Genomic DNA, 25668 nt, shown 5'->3' on the forward strand with positions numbered 1-25668 from the left:
ATCTCCACTGAAGCTGCTCTTAGGCTGCAGTAAATCTTGTAGCCCAAGAACAAAAAAATACAAGGGTGAAAGAGTTTTGGTTTTAATCATAAGAATACAGAGCAGCGTTTGCCTGCCTCGTTAGCTTTAAGAATTTAAACAGTGACCAAACCACTTGAACTCGTCTGCAAGACACACTCCACGCTCAAATTAAAAAAACCTGCTGAAGTCCTTCAGAGAGGAAATAAGAAATTTAATATGTATTCCATAGCTTAGTGCATTTTTCACCTTGACTACCAAACCAGGATTATATTCACAACCAAAAAAATGCTAGGAAACTACCTGAATTCATATTAGAATTTGAAAGGCAAGATGTAAAAAAGAAAAAGTTTTGAATTGGATTTTAATTTTTTTAGCCGTTACATTGCAATTTTGATCAACTACTCCAAAATATACACTTAGTACAATGTTATTTAAAATTACATGGAAAGTATTTAGCAGCATTAGTTATTGCTGTGTTCTGGGAGGCAAGAAAGGAAGGGAAATAAATCCCAGTCCTGGCTGGTGAAAACTATGGCAGAAGCACTGGGAAGAAGAGTCAAGTGCTAAAGCACTTTTGCCCTCTTTGGCAGATATAAGGAATAATTTGTTCATTTATAAATGTAAACGTTACACAATTTAAATGAGGATTTGTTGAATTATGTACCTTCAGGACATATTCCTACCCCACTTACCCTACCAGCTAAGCATTCCTGCTCCTGCCCAAAGAAAGAAATGAAGGAATTAACTTCAGAGCTGTACCTGTTTGCAAATAAGCACACTTCAAACAGTTACCAGCCAATGAAAATCAACCTATCTTTAGGAAAATAATGAAAGTACAATCCCAAAACAAGATTAAAATCAATGACTTAAATCAAAGCTTCCCTCTTGCTGATGTAAATCAAAGTGATTTAAATCACCAGTTTTGATCAATTCACTCATTTGCATAACATTGATCGTTTATCCCTTAAAATGTCATCTAGGGGCCAAAGTTAGCTGGGTGTTTCTCTAAATCTCAATTCAGCCAGCATAAATAAAGCTTCTGTGTTCTTACTTAAAAATTTCTACAATTCCCTATCAGCCCTAACATTTCCATTCCTGATGTCTGATCATCTTGGGGCAGCCGAAGTGGTTTGGAAGATAAACGGAGGCGATCCCGCGGTAATCCCCGAGCACAACCCAGAGCCACATCCCCCTGCTGCCAGGGCTCTGGAGACATCCTGCCCATCACCAAACACACAAAACGTGCTGATGGGACAAACAAGTGTTTCCAAGATTCCCTCAGCCCATCAATTCCCTTTAATACAGTTGGGTAGCCAGGGGTTATTGATCTATGGTGGTAAATTTTCACAGCACGCTGTTTTCCCGCATTGATCACGGGAGCAAGGCAGGGATTAACAAAGCTCAGGAGCTCCTTCACTCCAGGAAAACTGTCTTTGCCAAAGGCACTGCAAAGGTTACCCAGAACTGCTCCAGCCCTGGAAGTGTCCAAGGACAGGTTGGACAGGGCTTGGAGCAATCTGGGATTCTGGAAGGTGGCCCTGCCCATGGCAGGGAGTGGAACTGGGCAATTCTATCCATCTTGTGAAAGTCGGATTTTCCTCCCAGTCCTCCTTGGCTTGCTTTGGTCTTTCCTACAAAAACTATTTTTGATTTGTACAGTCCTTCACAGCTACCATAATTTTTGTCTCGTTTCCTTCACCCTCAGACTCTTCACCTGAATTTTCCAGTCATGCTGATACTGCTCAAACCCTTTCAGATATCAACTCTTCTCCTTGGTTCTGCCTTCTCATCCTGAAGCTTCTGCTTCAAGGTACAACAAGGAAGGAAACGCTGGAGAAGCTGAAAGGAGATGAGAGCATAAAGGATGGCAGGATGATACAAACTGAAGTCAAAAAATCAGGGTGATGAGGGGCTGGAATGAATTTCCCAGAGAAGCTGTGGCTGCCTCTGGATCCCTGGAAGTGTCCAAGACCAGGGTGGATGGAGACTGGAGCAACCTGGGATAGTGGAAGGGGTCCCTGCCCATGGCAGGGAGGTTGGAATGGGGTGAGTTTTAATGTCCCTTCCAACCCAAACCTTCTGGCATTCTATGAATTTTCAAACACATGAATCTACTAAGAATTCAAACAATGCTCTGCTCACACAACATTTTATGCAAATAACAGCTCTCAAAAACAAAAAATAACCACTGAGTGCTTTTACCTATTTTATTGGCATACACAAAAACATGACTGTCTCAAGTACCCGGCAGTTTTATTTTTTTAAAAGCAAACATTTTAACGTAACAGCACAAAGCCAATAACTGTATCCTGGTCACTTTGATCCAATTACAATACATTTTAAAGTATTACAGTACTTTAAAGATTAAATAGTGCTGCAGCTTCTCCATCTAAAGTTACCATGCTGGAAAGTTCTTGGTTAGAGAACGACTGGCCCTGACTGAGCTTTTCCACTTGGGAGATTCAAAGTGGATTTAGCAGGATTACCAGTATACTTCAGCATTTTCAAGATCAGAACTTAAATGATATCTCCAACACACAAAAAACAGTGGAAGAAAAAGAATTCTGTTCCTAAGAAAACCAGGAAGCTATAGACCCTAAGCAGCTTTATGCTTTTGACTTCAAACTAAGAGGGAAGGAATGAAAACAGTGATGGAGCTTTATCAAAATCTATGTATTTATGATCTAGTCAGTTATCACTAATTGGTAAATAAAACAAAATATGCAATAGGAAATGACAACATTTTTAGATGACAAAACTCAGATCATACTAAAGGCACTTTTTTCTTCAACACTGAAAAAAAACCCCTAACTTTATAAATACTAGATTATTATGCTGACCCAAAATATCCTAGCTGGACAAACCACCAAAAAAACCCTACCTCAAATCCCTGTGTGTAGCAAACAGCATTTTCCCCATTTTTAAAAAGATGGAGCTTAGCTCTCTTCAGGAGAGCAAACAGCACAGACCTAAGGAACAGGAAAAGTTAATATCCCAAAAAGCAAGCAGAAGCTGCTCTTATGGCTGTGTACAGACACTTCCTGCCTCAAGATCTTAAAAATTCACTCCCCAATGCACTCAGAAAACCAGAGTTGTCATAAACTGATGCCCAGATTTGTTTCCCAACCTTTTTTTCTCTTGTTAAACTGCTCACAATTTATTTTTAACTACTGCACAGAAGCTGCATCTGTCGAGGATGCTCTTTTTGCAAGCAGAGCTCCTGCTCAAGAGACTGCAGGGAGACTTGCCTGCCTTGCCTTCAGCAGAGTTAAACCATTTCTGAATAAGAAATTATTCTTCTACACAGTAATTCCAATTTTAACCTTTACAGCTCTGCCACCTGCCAAAGTCGCACTGCTTTGTCAGGAAAAGGACACGCCCAGAGAAGCTGCCCCATCCCTGGAAATGTCCAAGGCCAGGTTGGACAGGGCTTGGAGCAACCTGGGATAGTGAAAGGTGTCCCTGCCTGTGACAGGGGGATGGAATGGGATGAGCTTTAATGTCCCTTCCTACTCAAACCATCCCAATTCTACACTGCTGCTGCCTCTAATGTCTCACGTGAGCACAAAAGAAGGATTTAGAAGTAGATGGTCTATGTTTAACTCACATTTAGAGCCTTTAAAAGTTAAAGGAGTGCAACGAATGATGCCAGGACAAGCATTATCTACAAAGATAAACGAGCTCAAAATAGCCAGCAGAGCCTTGTCAGCCAGTGAGCACAGGCCATGGACGTGGATCCTGCAGCAGGAACAATTTAGGAAGTTCCTTCCCACCAATCTTCCAGGGACTCATCTGAAGAACTTTGGAGCAGGAACAAGAAAGAAGTCAAACCAAATCCTGTTATTGAAACAGCTAAAGGCTTTCACACAGACACTACATATTAAGAGCTCACGCTCAGCATATTATTTCAGGTATTTTTGAAGTCCAGACATGCCATGAATACATTCTTACTTGTAGGGTCTTTCCCCTCAAGGAAAAAATCCCTGGAATACTCAAAACTGGGCAATACCCAGAGTTTTTCACTCTGCAGCTCCAGGACAGCATCACCTCTCTCTCTGAGGCGGGGGTGAGTCCCTGGCTCAGGCTGCCCAGGGAGGTTATGGACTGACTCCCCATCCCTGAAGTGTTCCAGGCCAGGCTGGACAGGGCTGGAGCCCCTCTGCTCTGGAGCCAGGCTGGGAGAGCTGGGGGTGCTCACCTGGAGAAGAGAAGGATCCAGGGAGAGCTCAGAGCCCCTTCCAGACCCTAATGGGGCTCCAAGAAGGCTGGAGAGGCACTTGGTACACAGGCCTTGAGAGACAGGGAAAGGGGGAATGGCTTCCCACTGCCAGAGGGCAGGGATGGATGGGATATTGGGATGGAATTGTTCCCTGGGAGGGTGGGGAGGTCCTGGCACAGGGTGCCCAGAGAAGCTGTGGCTGCCCCTGGATCCCTGGAAGTGTCCAAGGCCAGGCTGGATGGGGCTTGGAGCAACCTGGGATAGTGGAAGGTGTCCCTGCCCATGGCAGGGGGTGGCACTGGATGAGCTTTAAGGTCCCTTCCACCCCAAACCACTCTGTGATTCCAGTTCAATGACTGCCTAGTCCATCCCACTGAAAGGCTGATCTCAGAGGAGCACCCAAATTTGGGAAATGAAGTCCTAGAGCAGGCACAGCAGTGCTGGGCTGTGTGTTCACCAATCCCCAGGCAGCAGCAGCAGCAGGATGCCAATCCCACATCCAGCTCAAGGATATCCACGGAGCAAGGCTGGGGCTGCCACCACACGTGCCCTTGACTTCACAAACACAGCTGCAATACTCACAAGCAAAGGTGCATCTGCATCACTGCAAAGTCATGCAGTTTAAAAATAAAAGCTTGAAAATGACTTTCTAATTTGAAATAATTTAAATTAGAAAAACGATTTTAAGATGCGTATTTTGCAAAAAAATTTTCCAAGGGAGAAGAATCTCAAGGCAGTGAGGCAGTGGAAGTCACTTGGTAAGCACTGGGAACCAGTGTCTGATGAAGTGCCAACCCATCTTTCAGGCAGAATCCTTGTCTGCAAGTACAAAAGAACAAACATTTTCTTTTTACTTTGCTTATTTAGCTCAGTTCAATGACTGCAGCTTTCAAAGTTGAGAAATCAGTTGGGAATTCAGAAAGCAGGAAAAACAGTTTCTCGCTTTTAAATGAGGAATAAAAATAAGGTAAGTTGATGAGCTCTGCCAGCTCTATGGTTTTGAAGGACAAGGTAACCAGAAATTAGGTGAAATTTAGCTTAGCAAGACTCACTGTATTTAATAAATGTATTTTAGAAGAAAAGCTGTATTTTGACAGAAGTGTAACACAGCCTTAACATCAAGTAAAACTGCACTTTGAATTGAATTAGTTTCCATCCAAATGGAGCTTGACATGACTTTAAATAGGAATCAACTGGGAAATATGCAGGATTAACCATGTTCTAATTCAGCATGTAATAAATGTATAGGAAGCAATGTAATTGCTCAGGTTACATCCTGACACCTGCTACAAAACCCTGAAGTTCTCAGCAAAGCCCAAGAAATACAAGTGAAAAACAAAAGTAAGGATCAATTATTCAAACCAAAGTTTCCTTCCTGCTTTTTAAACCACTTTGATTTGCATCGATCCACGTGCTGCAGTGTTAACTTTGTACAATTCCCCACCCTCTGAAGCCACACTCAGGTCCATGGGATGCATTTATTGGAGGAAAAGAACTTCTGGGATGGATTTCATGGATCTTATCTAGCTGGGAGACAAACCTGCTTCTGCTCTGAGCAGCTAAGGGAAGAGGAGAAAAGGAAATGCTGGGAGAGGACAACCAGAGGAATTTGGGTCTTGAGTATTACTTCAGTAAGCAAATGCATCATTCCTTTAGGAAAAAACATGCAAATTAAAACCAAATCACTTTTTCTGATCACCTTCTAAAAATATGAACTGGAAGGGGTTGGGCATGAGTTTGTAGCACATGGAATATAAAGGAAATATTCAAAGAGGTGTAGTAAGTTGTTTAGAAATTATCAAACTGCTGTGAGCAAGCAGAGTTGGTCACTTCCACACTAGGAAGCTGTAAAAGCAATATCAAGAAATTTAGAAGGCAATTTACTCACTGTCAAGAAGTAGAGAAGGTTTTAGCCTAAATGAAGAATAAGGCAATTGATGAAATTTTGTATCAGATCTATTCGAGACACCAAGATGAGACATCAACAATATCACAAGCCAAGGCCAAAGCTTTCCAACAGCCACACTGACAAACTCAAAGAGGACAAAAAACTTGTGTTTTTTGGTCAGAAGAGTCGTTTAGGAGAGTTTTATTTTAAAACAAATGACCAGGAATGTGCAACCTTTCCATTGATATCTGACTAAATACAAAGCAGCCTTGAGGAGAAGGAGCTGGGGGTGCTGGAGGATGAGAGGCTGGACATGCCCCATCCATGAGCTCTCACATCCCAGAACTGCCCCATGGCCTGGGCTGATCCCCCAGTGTGGGCAGCAGGGGATGGGGGGATCCTGTCCCTCTGCCCTGCTCAGGTGAGACCCCCACCTGCAGAGCTGCCTCCAGATCCAACAGCAGAAGGAGGTGGAGCTGCTGGAGAGAGTCCAGAGGAGGCCGTGGAGATGCTCCAAGGGCTGGAGCCCCTCTGCTCTGGAACCAGGCTGGGAGAGCTGGGGGTGCTCACCTGGAGAGGAGAAGGCTCCAGGGAGAGCTCAGAGCCCCTTGCAGAGCCTAAAGGGGCTCCAGGAGAGCTGGAGAGGGACTGGGGACAAGGCCTGGAGGGACAGGACACAGGAAAAGGCTTCCCACTGCCAGAGGGCAGGGATGGATGGGATATTGGGAAGGAATTCCTGGGTGTGAGGATGGTGAGGCCCTGGCACAGGGTACCCAGAGAAGCTGTTGCTGTGTCTGGATCCCTGGAAGTGTCCAAGGCCAGGCTGGACAGAGTAACCTGGGGTAGTGGGAGGTGTCCCTGCCCATGGCAGGGGATAGAATGGGATGAGCTTTAAATAAACCTCCCCACCCAAACCATTCCATGATTCCTTGCACAGGTGAACACTGCAGCACTGAGCTCTGCTGGGACACAGAGCAGGCAATGGGGTTTGAACACATCCCATGGTATCCCAGGGCTGAAATGGCCTGGCACAACTGGAGCACCGTGTTTGCTGTGCACAGCATTTGCAGGGTATTTTCAGGGATGTTCTCCAATGGCCTTGTCTACACAAATTGAAAGGATTAAACCAGACCTCAGAGCAATTTAAATAAATCTGCACAACCCGAGTGTCACTGTGAGTGCCTCACAAAGCTTCACCTGAAATTGGTTCCCTATCAGCTTAAATTTGTGTCTCCACACGTGGGAGCCCTGCTGAGCATAGGAGGCAGCACCCACAAATTGACCTCTAACCACTGCCCTGCACAGAAGTAAAAGTGATTTATACCTGGTTGTAATTTCACCCAGTGTAAGGTGTGTACATAGAAATAAACATAAATTCTATGTACATACAAATGCATTTGGGTGTACATAAAATATACCCAAATACAGGAAAAGAAGCCACCCACTTGTGCTCCAAATCCATAAGCTTCTCCCAGCCATTCCATAAACCTCACAACCAAATCCAGAGCTACTTTATAAAAACATGAAGTCTGCAACTAAACCTTAAAATAAATAAATAATAAAAGGTCATCATTCATCATCCTGACATCAAATCAGCAGACTGGGACTCCAGTATATCAGAGTGATGGATATAGACTTGTTTTAAGGATGGTTTAGTCTGCATTATGCCAGAACATTTATTGTTGCCTTTAAGACTGTTTCCTTTCCAAGATGTTTCAAATAAAAGCAATAGTCTTCTTCTCCCTTAACTGCTGTCTGAGAATCCACTATTCAGCAAAAACAATTTTCCCCAAAAAATCGTGACTAGGGAAGCAACAGGACATTGAGTGCTAGGAAACACAATTTCTTGTTTTTCCTTATTTTCTCTTGCTTGCCAGGTGATCTAATAACCACTCTTTGATGGATATCACGATTTAAGCCTCTCTAAGGCAAAAATCCTTCCTAATAAATGTCCAACCACCACAAAATCTTCTCCCTTCATCACTTATCACCGCTGATGTTTCACTTTGCCACAGTGGCAGGATGCTGGAGCACCACTTTCCTGGGCCCCACTGTCCCACAAAAAGTCCTCCCAGTCCATCCAGTCCAGCTTCCACCTGCCCTCTTGCCCTTCTCACTCTGCTTTTCATGGGGTGAGATAAAAAAAGCTCTTTTATCTCTCTAAACATAAACTCCAATCTTGTATTAAATGCTATCAAATGAATACACACTTCCAGTTGTAACTCATATATATACACATATATATACATATTTCCATCACCAGAGCACACTGGAAACTATTAATTCTCATCTCAACCTCTGATGGTGGCAAAACACATCAACTTTACAGGCACAACAATCTCATATGCCCTGTCCACCCTGGCTGCTGTGTACAGCACTTCTTCCCTTTGCCTTGCGCCAGGATCTCGTTTCTTAACCTTAAAAAAAGTCCAACTTTTTCCAAACAGCTCCATGGGCTACCTTGTATCCCACTAATACTACAAGACACAGCAGACTCATAAAACCACTCACCATTTTCACCAGAACATTTTCTTAATTACAAATATTGATAAAAACCTGCATCACTTCTGCTTCTCAGACAATCCCAGCAACACTTGAGAACACACAGCACTTGAGAACATGCCCAGGAGAAAGAACATTCACATTTGCTGCAATTATTTCAGGGACCTTTTTCTAACTCCTTACAGTCCACCAGGAGACAGTAAGTCAGTACCACCAATATGGAAAGTTGCTGTTTGATCCAGATCTGAACGAGACCTCCTTGGGTTTGATTTCTGTTGTAAATGGTGCTTTGTAAGCACAACTGGTAATCAATTTGGAAAAGAGGAGAAAATGTAAAGGAATAAATTATCATTTCTACCTGCTTCCTTTACTCTCCACCTCCCCCATCACAGTTTTACAGCCCTTCTTTGAGCCTGATTAGGGAAGCAGACAAACCAGGAGGGAGAGGAGCTGCAAAGGCCCAGCAAAGGGAGGAGAAGTGGCTGCCAGGGCAGGGCAGGGGGATGATGTGTTCTAGGAGCTGCCCCCATCTTCCAGGTTGCTCATATCACTTCCTTGCCTGCAGCACAACTGAATCAAATCTTTGTGAGTTAAAAGGGTGCAGGAAGCTGTTCACAGATGTGGGGGTATTTGCTCTTCAAAGGAAAAAAAAGACAAAAAGCCCCACAAACCCACCCACGTTACAGCAACCCTAGGTCTGCCTTTACCCCTTCTGTGAGAGCACTGCTGTGTATCCTTCATTATATTTATAAATAGGGCTGGTTTTGTGTCACAGGCTGTCATTTACACTGACTTCTCTTTCTCTCAGCTCATGCACAGGAGCTCCTTGGCCCGAGTTTGTAAACACAGACCTGTAAGAACAGGAATAGATACACCATCATGCAATACGAGGCCATAATTCCACCGGGGAGAACGCGTGAAAAGAACCCCAGGTAATTGAATTGTTTGTACATATTCACACAAATAATCTTAGCCCTTGTCCTGACACTAATATAAGAACACAAGCCTTATGGAGCCTGAAATCTTCCCCTGGAGAAACAACTTTGCAAAAGCAATGGAAGAAAGCACGCTGGGTAGAAAAGGCTGTTTGTAGCTTTGCTTGCTATTTAAACCAGGCTGATTAATCTTTAAGATCCAGCAGCTTTTCAGATTTTTGCCTTCCCTCCCTGATTCCCTTATTCTACAGTCTTTTTATCAGTGCTTTAAAGTAACAGCACACCAAGGGCTCAGCTACACCCAGGGCTGTGCACACAAACCCCAATAAGTGAAAAAGCAGAGGCTCATGTGAGAGCTCAGAGACCACCAGGCAGCTGGGAACAGGGGACAGAAGTGGGAAACAAGGAACATGAATCAAAGAAGAACTGGAATGAGTGAATCTCTATGAGATGCTTGAGTACAGCAACCACAGCCCTTCAGAAAACGTGACATGGCAACAGGACAGAGCCTCAAGCTGTGCCAGGGCAGGTTCAGGAAGAATTTCTTCATGGAAAGGGTGGTCAGGCATTGGAAGGGAGTACCAGGGAGGTTTGGAGGTCTCCAAGCAAGGCCTGGATGTGGCACTCAGTGCTCTGGGCTGGGTGACAGGGTGGGGATCAGTCACAGCTTGGACTTGATCTCTTAGGTTTTTTCCAGCCTTAATGATCCTGAGTTTTTTGTGTTTCCAGTTGTCTTCTCCAACTGGAACCATCAGGGTTCATGTCCAGGCTTTCACTTTGAAAATGAGATCGCAGGTCCTGGTAAAATTAGAGATAGAAAACCAATAAATCCTCAAAGCTAGCATACAAAATAACCCCACACTCTAAAAATTTGATAGAAGATGCTAATATTGACAGTTTGCTTTCATGTGCAGCAAGGTGGGAATGGAGGGCAAGAAGATATTCAGAGAAGAAATATGAATGAACAAAAGGCATTTATAAGGAGCCTGGTACCTGGAATGTGGCACAAAAGTCAGGCCACCCCCTTCCTAAAAACCTCCTGTAGCCTAAAGCCCTGACTGTGAGGTGATCCACCCCATAAGGTTAAATATCTCTATAAATATTTTCAGGTCTGGACTTTAAGATGTGAAAGGTAGTCAGTCCAAGGAAGTCCTTCAGCACACCAGTGGGAAATCTGGCTTATGTGGAACACTGAAAAAACAAGCTGTAACAAAACCTCAGTATGAAGCAAAGTACAGAAGATTTCCACCAGGAAACAAGGCAAGTGCAGCACCTCACTTCTCCTGAGTTACTTGGCAAAGAAGGAATGAAGAGAGAGAATCAAACCACCATTAGTCACTGGGGTATAACTGCACCATGTAAAGGCTGTTTGCCTTTGCTAGAACAAAAAATCCTGCCTAAACTATATAGATGCAATGCATATGTTGCACAAAGGCAAGTTTACATAATAAAGAAAAAATATATTTGCTTTGATCTCGAACTGCCCCATAAATTTTTAATAACAGCTGTAAAACAGAACTCTTTGGCTAGAAATCCTCAGCAGCAATGAAATTTAAGCTCCCTACTCATTACAGGTTAAGAAAACTCATTTCTAATCCATTCCTTGTAGAACTGTTACCAACTTCTTACAAGGAGAAATGCAAATGTCATTTCCAGCCATTTATTTGTAGATTATTCTCTTCAGCCTGGCTCTCTCCAAAACAGAGGGATAAGGGATCATTCAATCTGGTTGGTCATCTTTGGTCCTATTAACAGAGGCATTGCTAAATTCAGATATCACAATCCTCTCATTTTATATTTCACTGGAAGGATGCTTCAATCTGGTTTTTTTTTTTCTCTACAGAGAAACTGTTAAACCAAAAGTACTAAAAAAAATAACTTCTCTACGATGCACCACAAATAGATTACAGTTTCTAGTTCAAGTGCAAAGGGACAAAGAAACCAAAATCTTTTTATATGCAGACATTAAAGTAAAAGCAGGAAACAGACTTAACTGGCAAAAAAAAAAAAAATTAACCCTTGTGCTTTCAGTGATGCAACTCACAGAACTTCCTTTGCTTTCAGCTCCTTCCCTGCTAAAGAATCACTACTACTGTACAGCACTTGAAACAGTGTGTTAACACATCCCCTATAAAAAATAACTTTTTAGGTAAATTAGGAGGCTCCAAAAACCACAACTATCAAATACATTATCTAGGAAAAAAAAATTACAATAAAATAAATATGAGATTCCTTGTCTTACATGTATCACTGTATGCAAGGAAAGTGTCACACAGAGGCAGTTTTTAGGAGGAAGGTTTTTAGAAAACAGTATTTAAAGCCAGTATTTGGGGGTAAAAAGAGGACAGATGATTACAGTGCTGTGTGATAAGATGAGAAAGAGTGAGCTAATGGGATATAAAACTGCATACACTGGAGACAGCTTTACAAGTTAGAGAAATGACAGGCAAATAGCAATCACACCACACCAAAAAGACACTGACAGGTAAGAAAAAAACCTTCATTTTCCAAATGACAGCAGACTTAGTCCCTGTGTATGAAGAGTACACAGAGCTGGAGTTAAACAGTAACTGAGAGTCCAAGAGATGTTTGGAGAGAGCCCAAAATGGAGAGAAGCCATTCCCTGCCCTCTTCCCCCGGGGTTTGTGTCACTCTGGACACAGCCAGGTGTGTTTTTCTGGATGCAAATCCACCAGAAACCCAAATTGTGTCCTGTCCTCCCCTCCCTGCTAGGGCTGAGCACTTGCAGGGTTTTGTTGGCTCAAAACTTTGAACACTCCCCAAATCACTTGCAGCTAAACTATTCCTTATTCCTGTCAGACCGTGAAGTTACACACATGTCCATGTTCTCCAATTGATTCCACATGAACCAAGAGTTATTAAACAGCCCTGTGAACACATTGGTGAGGATGGGAATGGGAAGGACTCAGTATTCACCCCACAGAGTTTAAATACTTTATTTGTTCATGCTTAAAGTGGCACAGGACTGAACAGGGATTGAAAGGACAACAAAAAGAATAAAACAAGCCAAATTGGAAAAAAAAAAAAAGTGACTTAAATTAGAAATTAAGGATACTTGCTCACTAGGAACTGAACTAACAGCACCTCCCTTCACAAGGGCTGCCTGGCCTCAAGGTATGGGACATTCAGCAGGGGAAAACACTGCAATGGACATGGCTCAGGATCAAGCACATCTGGGTGGAAAAGGGGGGACACAGAGATTATCCAGCACACCTGCAAGCACACTGTGAGAATGGCTGCAAGGATGTGCTAGGGAGGCCTCAAATGTTTATTTTGTTCTTCCAGGCTCTCCTCAGCCAGAGATAAGGCAAATTTCTGGTGTGACCCCAACAGCATTTTCCTTACACCTGATTTTAACTGAACTCAGCTCCTATGCTGGGTTTTGCACTTCTTGCATAAACATTATTTTATAGCTGCCCGAATGCAGAGTTACAGACCTGCAACACTCTCAGGACATACCCCCTTATTTTTGTACCACTGCTGCCCTGCAGAAAAAGAGCAGCAAAGCAGGAGCCTCACTCAATCCCCAATTTCAAAGTCTACCGTGTAAAATGCCAATTGAACAACTGCATTCTAAGTCTCCTCTTTATCAGCCACAGCTCAATTCAGTAAGAGTTACGTGTCTTTAAAAACTACAGTAAAACACTTGAAAAGCTTCCCTTTTCAAAAATAAGGTGAGAGAGAGAACGGGACAGGATGAAAAGCACAATGGATGTATCTCCATGAAAATTACCAGTTTAATTTCCCCCTTTGCACAGACCACAGAACTGCAGAGGTTGGACAGCACCTCTGGAGCTTGTCGACTGTAACCCCTGCCTTAAGTGCAATTTTCCAGTGCAACCTGCTCCAAAAATAACTGTGCAGGAACATGATGATCCACCTGGATTTAGGTTGGTGCTGGGGTAATGACTGGACTACAAAAATACATTTTCCTACAAAGCCCAGCAGCCTCAGAGCCCTGGGGTAGGCATGGCCCAGCAGGGTGGTTTCTGAAACCCGAGGGAGGTGTTGCTAAATCACTTTTGCTTGGTGCCTGACTCAGGCCAAAACCAAAAAGTTAAGTCAAAACTGGGTTTAAGTTTAGAATTGGGAACTGTGACTGCAAATGGTACAAGAATGGATACAAAAGAAAGGACATCAACAGCAGCAGGGAAAACAAGCAAGAAAAACCTCGAGGTGCAACATCAAAACACATAATTTGCAATTTCTCTTTTGCAAATTCTTTGCAATTTTCTCAGTCACAGTCCAAAACTCTCCTGAGCAGCTGTAAGAGCAGAGCTCATATCCTGCACATCCAAATTAATGCAGGAGAGCTTAGGAGGTCTGCCCAAATAATGTCTCCACACAATTATAGCTCAGAAGTCATAACCCCTCCCTTTAATATTAAAGAAAAAAAAAAAACATATTTGCAGCCAAAATGTACTGATAATACTGCAATGGCAGCATGGTCCTGAGCCTGCAGCCTTGTCAGAAGTCATTCTCATCAGAAGAAAACTAAAGGATCATCCTCTTCATCCACTGATTTGCAGGACACTTAACACACGCTGCTCACTGGAAAGCCAGCACTGTGGAATTCTTCAGGAGTGGGCAAGGGGAGTTTTAGTGTTTCAATCCCATCCCTGTGCAGGTTTTATTTGGAAAGCATAAAGTAGAGCTGGGAAACAGCACCCAGGAGGAGACCAGAGGTGAATTTCTGCCATGAGGGGTGGAGGGAAGGCCACTCACAGTAAATTATTTTGTCAAATAACTGGAAGGAGGGCCAATGTCTCCTCTGGAAGGCTGACAGTAAGTCTGTCAGAAGCAAAAACAATGGAGAATTAATTATTCTTAAATATGAAAGGACCTAGAACTCAGTGATCTGCTAATTAAAAACACAATATCCACAGTATAGTTCCAGTTCAGTTCTTGTGAGAGCCAACAGAGAGCAATCCCACTGCCTCTAACATCAGTAAAAGCTTGTTTTAAGGACTTATCCCTTTAATATATCGAAATTTAATGGAAATTGCAGATATTTAGTACTCATCTACTCCATATTCAAATATCTGAGCTCACACAAAATACACTAGAGAGTCTTCACCAGCTCATTGTGTTTCAGCAGTTCTGGAAATCACTCAAAAGTAACTGGCAAACCAACTAAACTTCATTAGTGCAAAGCTGCTCCTCGAATGCAGCTCTGGAGGGGCTCAGAGCAGTGAAGTTTTATTTTTGTTTTAGCTGGTCATGCAGTGGGTAAGAAGCAGAAAGCAGCTCTGATGTGTGAGAAGTAGCACAGACAAGCTCTGTGACAGGGAGAAAGAAAGATAAATTGTGACTTTCTGTGAAGATGACAACACTTTAAATTAAATGTCTCTTGTCTTAATTTCTGCTCCCACGTAGCCAGTGGGTTGTGTGAGGGACAGAAGAAAACTAAGATTTCTCCAGCCTACCTTTCCCACAGTGTTTTGCAAAACAGGGAGGGAGCAGAGATGTTTTCCAGATAAATCAGGATCTGGAAGCATCCAGCTGCAGGATCCCCAGCCTTTCTCTCCTCACAGTGTCTACAAGCCATCCATCAACAAAAACAAAAAAATCCCAGAATCATTTGGGTTAGAAAAGACCTCTGAGATCATCAAGTCCAACCTGTGACTGATTCCCACCTTATCACCAGCCCAGAGCTCTGAGTGCCACATCCAGGCCTTCCTGGGACACCTCCAGGGACAGGGACTCCAAACTTCCCTGGGCAGCTCCTTCCAATCCCTGACCACTCTTTCCATGAAGAAATTCCTCCTGATACTGGAAATGCTGGACAAGGAGCAGTGTTGAAACACAAAGCAGGATGGAAGGGTTTAAATCCACCCTCCCTGAGTGTTGTGTCTCAGTCAGGCTAAAGGGAGGCAGCTCCCACAATTTTAAGACTTGAAATATCCCAATTTGGAGAAGGTGCCCACATTCTTTGCTCTAAGCATTGGGGAGCAATTCCTTTAAGGACAAGCAGAGGAGATGGCCATGATAACTCCATGGTCACTTGTGTCCCTTTAATCTGCCAGCTCACCTTTAAATTAGGAGGGATATTTATTGAGAGACATTCATTGAGCCTTTCTTGAGTCACAGATACCTGAGAGTGACCAACACCACCCTGAACATCACTGGATAACCTGTGCTCAGGGCTTAAATCTTCCCTTAAAGCTTTCATTTTCCACTAAATTTAAAAAAAACGAACTTGGAGCTTCATCCTCCAGCCAGGAACAGGCCTGAAGAGCAGCATACCTGCATTCCAGTTTCCACCCTGGGTTATTAGCCAGACTGTTTATAAAACAATTTTAAAATGCCAGCTTTTATGTATTACAGTTTTATTAATCTTGAATGATACATCATAGGTGCAGGATGCATAAAAGGGTTACAGAAACATGGTTTGCATTTTAAAATGCTTTAGTGGAAACAAATGAATTCTCTTTATTAAATGAATTGAACCTTGCTGTGTCCTCCACAGAAAGATTTTAGTATTAGTGAATCTCCTCCCTCATTGTTCTTTTTTCCACCTTATGTTAGGGGAGGAAAACAAGTATTTCGGCATTTACAGCTCCCAAATGGTTTCTCAGTTTTGAATTAAATAGGCTGTGATATGAACTATCTGAATGCACAAAAATAAAGGAAATATTCTCTATGCATATGCAGAAGAGGCTACTTCTGTCAAAAAACCAGGTTTACTGTTTGATCAGACTCTGATTCCATGTGCTCAGCCAAGAGTGACAACCACCACTCCACTGGTTTGATTTGATTTGAGATATTGGCAGTGGAAATACAATGCCAAGGTTCTGTTGGAGTCCATTACAAGAAACAGAGGCATTACAGCATAAAGGCTTAGGCTTTAGAAAAAAGGCATTTTTATATTTTAACCTACTTATAACAGAAAACATTTTTTTTAACAAAAAAACCTTATTTTGAATTCAGGTTATGAACTCAAGTTTAGGTGTAATTACAAAGAGAAGGTAGAGATGCTTCATTGCTGGTTTTATCAGCCAACTTAGCCAACAATCAGCTTTTATCCTTATCAAAGATACAGATGCATCCATTTGCCATTAAACAGATCTGTTTCCCACAAACTGGACACAGCCTCCAGGCTCCAGATAAGCAGGGAATCTGCCTTCCAGCATCCAGAGTACAGGAATTTTAACACCTTCCTGGAGCAGCATTTAAATTGATCATTAGTGTCAACAAATACAACCCAAATGGACTGTCCCAAACCTCTTTAGAAGCAGAGACTTTTCTGCTTGTTCAGTGTTTAAGACCCTGGAGGCCTAGCTCCAGCATTGCTGCCACTTTAATCTTCATTTTAACTATTTTATGAGTCATTTATACACCAAGGTAACCCACCTAAGCAATCAAATACAACGACCCAAAAAAGATCTGAATCCCAGTTTTCTGGTTTTACAAGCCTCAGAGGGGAAAGAAGATAATATCTGAACAAATTCCATGTTCCAAGCCCAAGGTTTTATGGAGGAAGGGGAAAGAAGGAGGGATGATCTTTCCATAGCACTGCAATGCCACAGGAAAGCACCACGTTTAATGTAATCAAGCTCTACATTGCAGCCATATGGAAACAATTTCAGTCAATAAACAACTCCTGCAAGAAGACAGCAGAGGAACAGGAAAATCAGATCCTGATTTAACCTGGCTCAGCTCAGAGGCTGCCATGATATGAAATAACCAAAACTCCACAGCTTTGAGTCCCCTTGCTTGCCTTCCACTTCCACACCCTGCAGTGCAGGGGTACAAAAGGCACCAGTTTATTCCAGAGTTTCCTTTCCAGCCTCCAAGATCCTGTGCCTCAGTGCTCTCCCCTTTCTTTTCCCAATCTTTCCTCAAAGCCTATCACTGTGGCCAGCTTCCCCCTCGATAGCCAGAAGGGAAGCAGACATCCCAAACTTTAGATATTTGCCCGACTTCCCTGCAATTTATCTGCCTGGGATTTGCAGGTTTCAAAATAGGGAGCAAATCCTTAAAAACACCCAACTTGGAAAAAAAAAAACAAAAAAACCCTGAAATACCACATATTTTACTTCTTCCTTTTAGTGGTATTTAAATGAGGTTTGGTTTCAAGATTCCATATTGTCCAGGATCCTAAAAACCAATGGCAAAAATACTGCTTCTCCTGCAGAAGACAACATTCCTGTGCACTGCTGATTACAGCTGCAACACTGAGAGAGTAAAAATCAGTTTGGGACAGGAAAAGGGAAATTCAAGGGAACAGCCAGCAAGCAAAGGCAGCTGCATTTTTAACAAAAAGCAAGAAGGCACAGTGCTATGAATAAATCAGAATTTCCTTGAGTGTGACAGAGGAGTGACACCAGTATTTATGAGTATAATGCCCATGAACTGAAGGGTAATTCATGAGTGTCTTCAGAAGGAGCCGCTTGTAAAGTTGGGAAGTTCACCACTGCCACAATGCCATGGGATCTGGCAGTAGATGCAGCACAACCACCCCAAAAATGCTGCCATTTTACACTTGAGGACGTCCAGAAACAAAAAGGGGATGCTTCCCTTAACAACCAAAGTGCAAGACTCACTTAAAAAACAAACACAGTACCAGTAATAAAATTTAAACCCCACTAACTTTCCAGTGGAAGGAAAAATCACTGAGAGCACTGGGAACAGCTTTGTGTAGACTGGGGGAACATGCCTTTGCCATATGAAGCACCTTCTAACTCACCAGCAATAAAAGATGATTCCCAGCAAATCCATTAACAGGGAAACATTTAAATCAGCCTAAAACCCATGCATCAAAGAGGCCTTTCACCCCAAGCAAGGTGGATGTTGCTATTTCACCAATGCTCATTTAGGGGATGGAGCAAATGTGCAAAGCTGTAAGCTGGGTGTCCATCCAGGCAAAGAACAGGAAAAGAAAAAAAATCTGCGTTTTCCCAGTAAAGAATTCTGAGAACAAGGACACCGGTAGTGCCAGTCAGCACGTTTAAATGTCTTGATAAAGGACTAACTTTGTTTTTTGGAGATTACAAATGCAGTTGAGCAGAGTCAGGTACATGCACAGAGCACACTCTGGTTCTGGTGGAAACCCACATTGGCTGCTCCGGATCCGAGAGCTGTCAGTCAGCCAGCTCTTCATCTACTTCCTGGGATTGCATCATGCTAATTTTTTTTTTTTTTTTTTTGTCACTAAATTTAAGGTCTGATGCAGTTCAACATTTTTATCACTGCAGATAAAAATCTGTGAGTGACACCAGGCCTGTAGCACAACAGGACTTTATTAGGAGGAAAGGACAGCAGGAGAAAGGAGACTGAAAACCTGCCTTAAGTTAGCTCAGGAAAGCCAAACCCATCAGAATACAAAGGCTAATTTATAATCTAAAAAATGCAGACTGTAACTACTAAATGGCAGACTTGACTTGAGTAAAGAATGTCAGTGCTGGGGCAGCGAGGCTCATGAACAGGATTTCCCTGTGGGAACCTTTTCAATGGCTGTGCAGCAAAAAGGGCTAAAGGCACCTCAGAATTTGGTATGGATCAAGCACAGGCTGGAACAGGCACCTTTTCTGCTCTCCACAATGTTAAAAATAAACGGAGACCATGAAGAATCACCGGATGATCTGAGTGCTGGAGAAAATGCCTCAGAGTGAAACTTAAAAGCTCAACTCTGTTTCCTTATCTATCAAGTAACTTGATTACATAGTGTAAGTACCTTCATGGCAAGAAAAGTCTTGGATACTAAAGGGCTCTAATCTTGTCAGGAAAACCTAACAAGAACCAGCGGCACAACTTAGACTAATTCAAATTAGAAATCAGCCACTTATAACTACCAAGAGAAGTGATGAGCCTGAAATTACCAGTGATGGACACTCAGGGCTGGAAAGCTTTCACATTGTTTTTAGCCAAACATCATTTACTGGTCTCAGTTTCAGAGTAAATGATTAAAATTTAAAGGCCTGTGATACAAAGCATATAAAACATATCAGGGAAGGCAATTTAATTATCTGTTCTCACCTTAAATTTTATGAATCTCCAATATGTTAACATGACTCGACTTCTGTGGACCAGGAAATTAAAGAGGGAGGAATAAGTTTCAAGCTCAGCAAGTTCCCTCTTTTTCAGACTTATCACTAAACAGCACCACTTCACCAAACAGATGGAACTCCCATGAAATACAAACAGGGAATGACCAGCTATGATGTCTAGAAATCACATGTAATGCAATTTTAGTTGGGCAAACTCTGCTCAGCTACCTATCCCTCCCACTTACGCCATGAAAAATCAGTATTAGCTTAAATAACCAGTTCTCATTCTGGGTAACTACACCTCTGACACCCAGGGTTATATTCCCAAGAGCAGCAGCACCCACTAAAAGCCAGCCAAGAATCTCTACAGACTTCTGAAACATAAAAGCATCTCAACAGCCCTGAAAGGATTATTTCCATATTCTACCCTGGAACACGGGCAACTCAGAAAGTTTGCCGTGGGTAATAAAATAAAATAAAACTTATGGCAGAGCCTAGAAAGGAAATTTCATTGCCAGGAAGAACTTTCCAACACTCGAGCACCACTTCCACATCAGAGCTGCTGCACACCCAGTTGATCAAACCCCCCAAACGCTGCCAGTTAAATCACAAAGAGATTTCTGGTCAAAGCTGACATTGTAATCAGAGAATCTGATCATGGCAGAGAAACTGTCCAAAGTAAAGGTCAGAATAAATATCCAAGCAGGAAGAGTGCTTGTATTTGATGAACTAACTAACTGCTTTCTGCTGCCATCAGTATTACAGTGCCACAGCAAGAACAAAAAGCAGATTCAGTGCTTGCCTCAGAGCTCAGAAGGAACGGGCAGCTCGAAATGCAGGAAATGACTATATGCTGCACTTCCCAATTGATAGGGCAAAGCTTATCAGAAGAACAAAACTGGCTGTTCACAAGGCCACTGAAAGAGTAGCCTACACTATTGTTTCAGTTGTAGTTATCCTGCTGCTGAACTAAAAAATGCTAAGGAAGTGAAAAGAAAAAAAGGCTTCTTAAATATTAAGTTCAGAAGTGGGGAGAAGACCAATACCAGGAACTCAGGACAAGATTCAACTGGGGGCAGAGCCAAACATAATTAATAGAATTTTTATGCCTGGCTTGTCAATTCCTTCCTTAACCCAACATTAAAATCTCATCTACCACGACAGCAGTGAGTGAGATTCATGTAAATTTAATAAAGCTTAAAAACATAACTTGTACATATGGGGAACAAAAAAATGCCACCTCTATGCTTGAGGCAGGTATCAAAATTTGTTTCCTCAGGCTGGAAGAAACTCTTCCCTGGAAGCAAAACTCCACCCATTGGGCAAATGGAGACTGGAAGCACTCCCTGCCAGCATTCCATGGGCACACACATGAAGTGGGATCTTTGTCAAGCCCTATTACAGAAGCCATTTAGGTGTATTCATGTACAACCTGCTGGAAGGGCTCTGCCTGATAACGAGTTTTAGGCTGGTAATTGCACTGAAACCAAGACGAGATGATGAAGTGAAAGTTCAGAGTGGAATTCTGTAGGAAAAAGTGAACTGACCTTCCAGAGCTCCTGGTTGGCTGCACAGGAAGATAAAGCAGAGCTTACTCTGTCAGGGGCACCACGGCAGTTCCCTGTTTTAAGAGCAGACTTGAACTTCAGACTCTGCCTGCAGCTTTGATTTAGAACTGGGAAAGGGAAACACCTCCACACAGACAGGGAGAATAACCAGCTATAGATTATTTAATTCTTAATAAAGCACATGAAAACAGCGATTGTTCAACCTGCATTAACATGGGGCTGAAGTAGAACAAGTGACAAATACACCTGTGCATTCCTGACATAGATCTGAAGCTCAACACCAAAAAAATCCTATTGAATTCAGCAGAAGAAAATCAGTACAAGAAAGAAAGGAATCCCTCACAGTCTTGGGAGAAAGTCTGCTTTGGACCTGATGGGAGATGGAATATAATGGATTTAAAAGCAAGAAAAATAACTGAGTAAGTAAGTGTTCAGCCACAGAAGTCACAGTGGGAAATCCTCCCATCATCATAAAAATAATCTCTCGACTTAGATATTGTTAATGATCACGTCAGGTGACCAGCAAATAAATTCCTTGTAAGATTACTGTATATCAATATATCACAGATGGAAAGAGCAGCAGATGGGAGGAGACACCTGTGTCGAAGTGCTGCTGCCTCAGTCTGTGACTTTACACGAGCCACTCGGCCTCAGTTTCTCCAGCTGTAAAACACCAGTAATACCTCTGTCAAGCACTTTTAGAGATTTACAAACAGAGGCAGAAAGCATTGTTTTGACATGGAACAGCAAAGGAGGGCAGTGGCTCGGCCAGAACAATCGAGTGGGAGCCACTGGAGCCACGCTGCTCCGGCCACCACAGGAGCTACGGCCATAAATCGATCAGCCCTCATTAGGCCGGGCTTTACAACGCTGTAACTGTCACAGCAGCTGCTCCAGGACTGTGACACGAGCCCTGCAGTGTCACACGGGGAGCCTGCACCACCACCAAACCTCTGCTAAAGCCGACTGCAACAGCAAAGAACGGGAGCTGCCCGAACCCGGCAGGCTTTTTAAGGTTATCAAGGATAAAAGCTCCTCCACGTGCTCATATGACCACAGTGTAACGCTGTGTAAGCACCCAGTTGAGAGGGGAAGGATATAACCAAGAGCCTGTTTAAAGAAAGGGATATATTCACTTGAAATCTGCAGGCACAACACAAAAATAAATGTGTTTCTCATAGTGACAAGATGAAATTTTTGGTTGGTCAGTGACTACAAAGCTGATTCTCTACTTCTGGCTGTGGACCACATGACAGCCTCAAATACGTAAGAGCATTTTATCTGCCAACTTGCAATGAAGACCACATAGTTAATAGTTTGCAACCTCCTTTCCCCCAGAAGATCTTCAGAATTGAGTAATAAAATTCCTCACATGATTTCAATGAGAGGGTTCACTTGTCAGGGGCTGTTTGGAGATAGTATCATATGTCAGGGAGGTGCTGCTCAGATCAAGTTTTCCAACCTTGTTTTTTCAAGGCTTGACTGAAAATGAAAAAAAAAACAACAACAACAAAAAAAACTTCAGGCGATAAAGTTTGAAACTGGAGAAAAGAGAAATAATCTGTAGATGTTATTTTCAAAATGTCAAAGTTAGCCAATTAACGAGGGGAGGAAGAAAAACTGATTAAAGCCCTGACAAACCCTTGAGATCACAGACTGATTGCGAGTTCTGCTGCAGACTCCCTGTAGGAACCTGGGCAAGTTGATCTCTCTACACCTTTGTTTGCCACCTGCGAGACAAAAAATAGCACTTGCTTTTCATATCCTGTCATTCTTGCTTCTATTGTTCCCCAAATTAAAAGCATTTGTCAAAACACTTATCTTTAGCATTAACCCTGGGAATTGCATTCACAGCTATCACACAACCCGTTTGCATGACTGAGTGTTCAAAATACAAACTCTTAGTACACTTTGCTACCCAGGCATCCTAATTTAATACGAGTCAGAAGGGAGCTTTAGTCAATACAGGAATATTAGAATGCTAAAATATAGTTTATTACTAATCTCACAAATAAAACCAGCTTTAGGATTACGAGTCAGACCGACCTCCCCTCAAAAAAAAATTAAATTCTCCTCATTATGTCCTAAAAATCCTGCTGTAATCACAGTATTGGTCTCACTGCATTGATAACCCACAAGATCATATCATCAGCATAGGTATAATTAAAGTCCAATCCCACGAGGACATGTATGGAGAATCCAATCCCCGCTCTGTTAAAATCAGCGTAACATGAAATCAACTTCAGGGACTTTAGAATAAAAGCTGCATGAAGTTATGGACAGGAGGAACAAAGGCATCTGTTTTTTGCAGTAAGATTCTTAAACTGACAGTATTTTGATTTCAAATTCTAGAACTTTGCAGATGAAAAAGATTTGCTACAGATGCCAATACTGTAGCCTGTCATTCTGTAATGTCCTTAAAAGCTCTGCACAGAAATCACTGTGAAGCACAAGTTGCTTTCTTTAGATCAAAATGTACTGTTGTTTCCTGAAAATTCATTTGTTTTCTAACAAAAACAACCAAACACTTTCCCAAATCCATTGGTATAAGAAACAGCAGTTTCCTCATGGTTCAGTTTCATTAATTCTCTTAATTCTCCCAATTCTCCACCCAAAGACCCAAATTTCACCCCTGCCCCACTGACACACAACACAAAAAGAGCAGTCCCAAAAGTTAATGACAGAACAATTCCCGACAGTCACACTTAATGCATTTTGTTAAAAAGTAAATTAGTATAAAAATGAATGTCAGAGCCCCACTCTTTTCCCAAATCCAGACAGCAATGAAAAAACATACCAAACATTCCCATGAACCTACGGATTATCACTATAAACACTCCATAATATTTAGTTTTCAAAACACTGCACAGCTATCAACCTCTAATACCTTTTTTCTAACAGACCAGTAAGACCCATACAGAAACTGCCTTAAAAATAAGCTTCCTGCAGCTGACACCAGCTACTGATTGCATGGAATTATCAGAATCACAATGCTAGAGAGAAGCACGTTGTCCAGAAAGGTCAATAAACCCAGGGAGTAGCTTGACACTGCTCAGTGAAACAGTTCTAGAGATAACCAGGCCTCACTCACACAGGATTTTCTCCCAGATTTCCTTACCACTCCTTAAAAATCCTGCTGTTTCACCTAGGGTAGCATTCCTGTAACCCAGCTGGCAGCCTGCATACCACAATGTCGTCTAGACCTGCTCGGAACAGTGGGATGACACAGGAGTAAAAATGCTGATGCTTGTTCTGGTGCTTGCACTGGTGCTAAGGGAACGAGGGGAGGAAGAACAGGCAGCACGGAGTGAAACACAAGTTCCTTGTTCCCAGCCTCCTGCCCAGGCTCGTCGGGTAATTCTGTCAGCCACACAGAAAAAGTTGTGGCCCTTGCAGGGCTAAAGAATAATCTTCACATAAGGGGAAAAGAACATTCCCAAACCTCAGTTTTCACATGCAGAAACAAACCCTGCCCTTCCCCAGCCCAGTGCTTCCCGGACATGCAGATAACAAATGCATCCCTGCACACACAATATTTTCCATCCCTTTCTTCCTTCTCCCCTCTCTCTGTCTCAGAGATGTTTTCTTAGCAATTTGGAAGAGAAATGGTAAAAAAGGAGATGCAAAGCACAGAAATAAATTAAGTTTGCTCTCCGCTGTTGACGGATTTGGTCTTAGCATGATGGGAGGAAAAAAAATGTTAGGAGTGATAAATCCATATATACCTACTCCAAACTACACCCCGCTTCCCAAGGGACACGGTATAATGGTAAATAAGTATAGATGCAGTTCCTACTAATGAGGCAGGGTACAGCAAGGCCAAAGAAAATGCAATCATCTCAGGGAAAAAAACTGCACAGGACTCCTCCTCTCCCATCCACGGAGGAAATCAAATGCCAGCTGCACCATCCCAGGAAGGAAGCAGAGCCTGTACCTGATGAGCCCTGCAGAAATGAGCGAGTCATATCACGGGACCCGAGCAGGCACTTCAGGCTTTCGCCAGCCCACAAATCGTCTGCAGAGCACAGTTCCTCGCTCCGGTATTGTACATGGCATCATTCATGCAAATTGTAGGGGTATTTTTCCCCAGTGTTTTCTTTTTTTCTTCCCTTCATCGCTACCAGTGTGAAGCAGGGAGACGTAGGTAGCGTCTCCCAGATCCGCGTTCCCTGCCCATCACTTTAACGCTTTCCTCCCTACAAAGTTTAAATCTCCCCAGATTTTTGTTCATAAACGTTTTGTACTTAAAAGCCACCGAATCACACTCCCAGTGTTACTTGAGCAAATTAAGACGGACTCGACTCCACAAACATGCTTAAACCTTCATTTCCTCTTCCTTCTTCCTTCCCCACCCCCCAAAAGAGCTTTTTTTTTGTCCCTAACACGAAAAAACTAGGGAAAAAACAGCACGTCCAACCAAGGCTTTTCCAGACCTATCGCAAAGAACAAAATGCTTCCGAAGAAGTGCTCTGCAAACATACCAAGAGACACTCCACCAACTAGGGAAAAAAAAAAAAAAATAGGA

The 25668-nt window shown here is 42.6% G+C and overlaps 1 protein-coding gene across 14 annotated transcripts in view; it reads right to left on the reverse strand.

The window, feature by feature from the left end:
* The window catches only part of HMBOX1 (homeobox containing 1), a 102945-nt gene that overhangs the window by 75927 nt on the left and 1350 nt on the right, over positions 1–25668 (reverse strand). For 3 of the 14 annotated variants that reach the window (XM_088162580.1, XM_088162575.1, XM_088162573.1), the window contains exon 1: positions 24262–24355. The exons of the other annotated variants lie outside the window; for them this stretch is intronic. The gene's annotated coding sequence lies outside the window, so the exon portion shown is untranslated. Of the gene's footprint in view, positions 1–24261; positions 24356–25668 lie in introns of those variants that run through there. 14 annotated transcript variants of the gene reach the window in all.

This window comes from Sturnus vulgaris, chromosome 3 (assembly GCF_052056855.1).
Source record: "Sturnus vulgaris isolate bStuVul1 chromosome 3, bStuVul1.hap1, whole genome shotgun sequence".
Classification (NCBI taxonomy): domain Eukaryota; kingdom Metazoa; phylum Chordata; class Aves; order Passeriformes; family Sturnidae; genus Sturnus; species Sturnus vulgaris.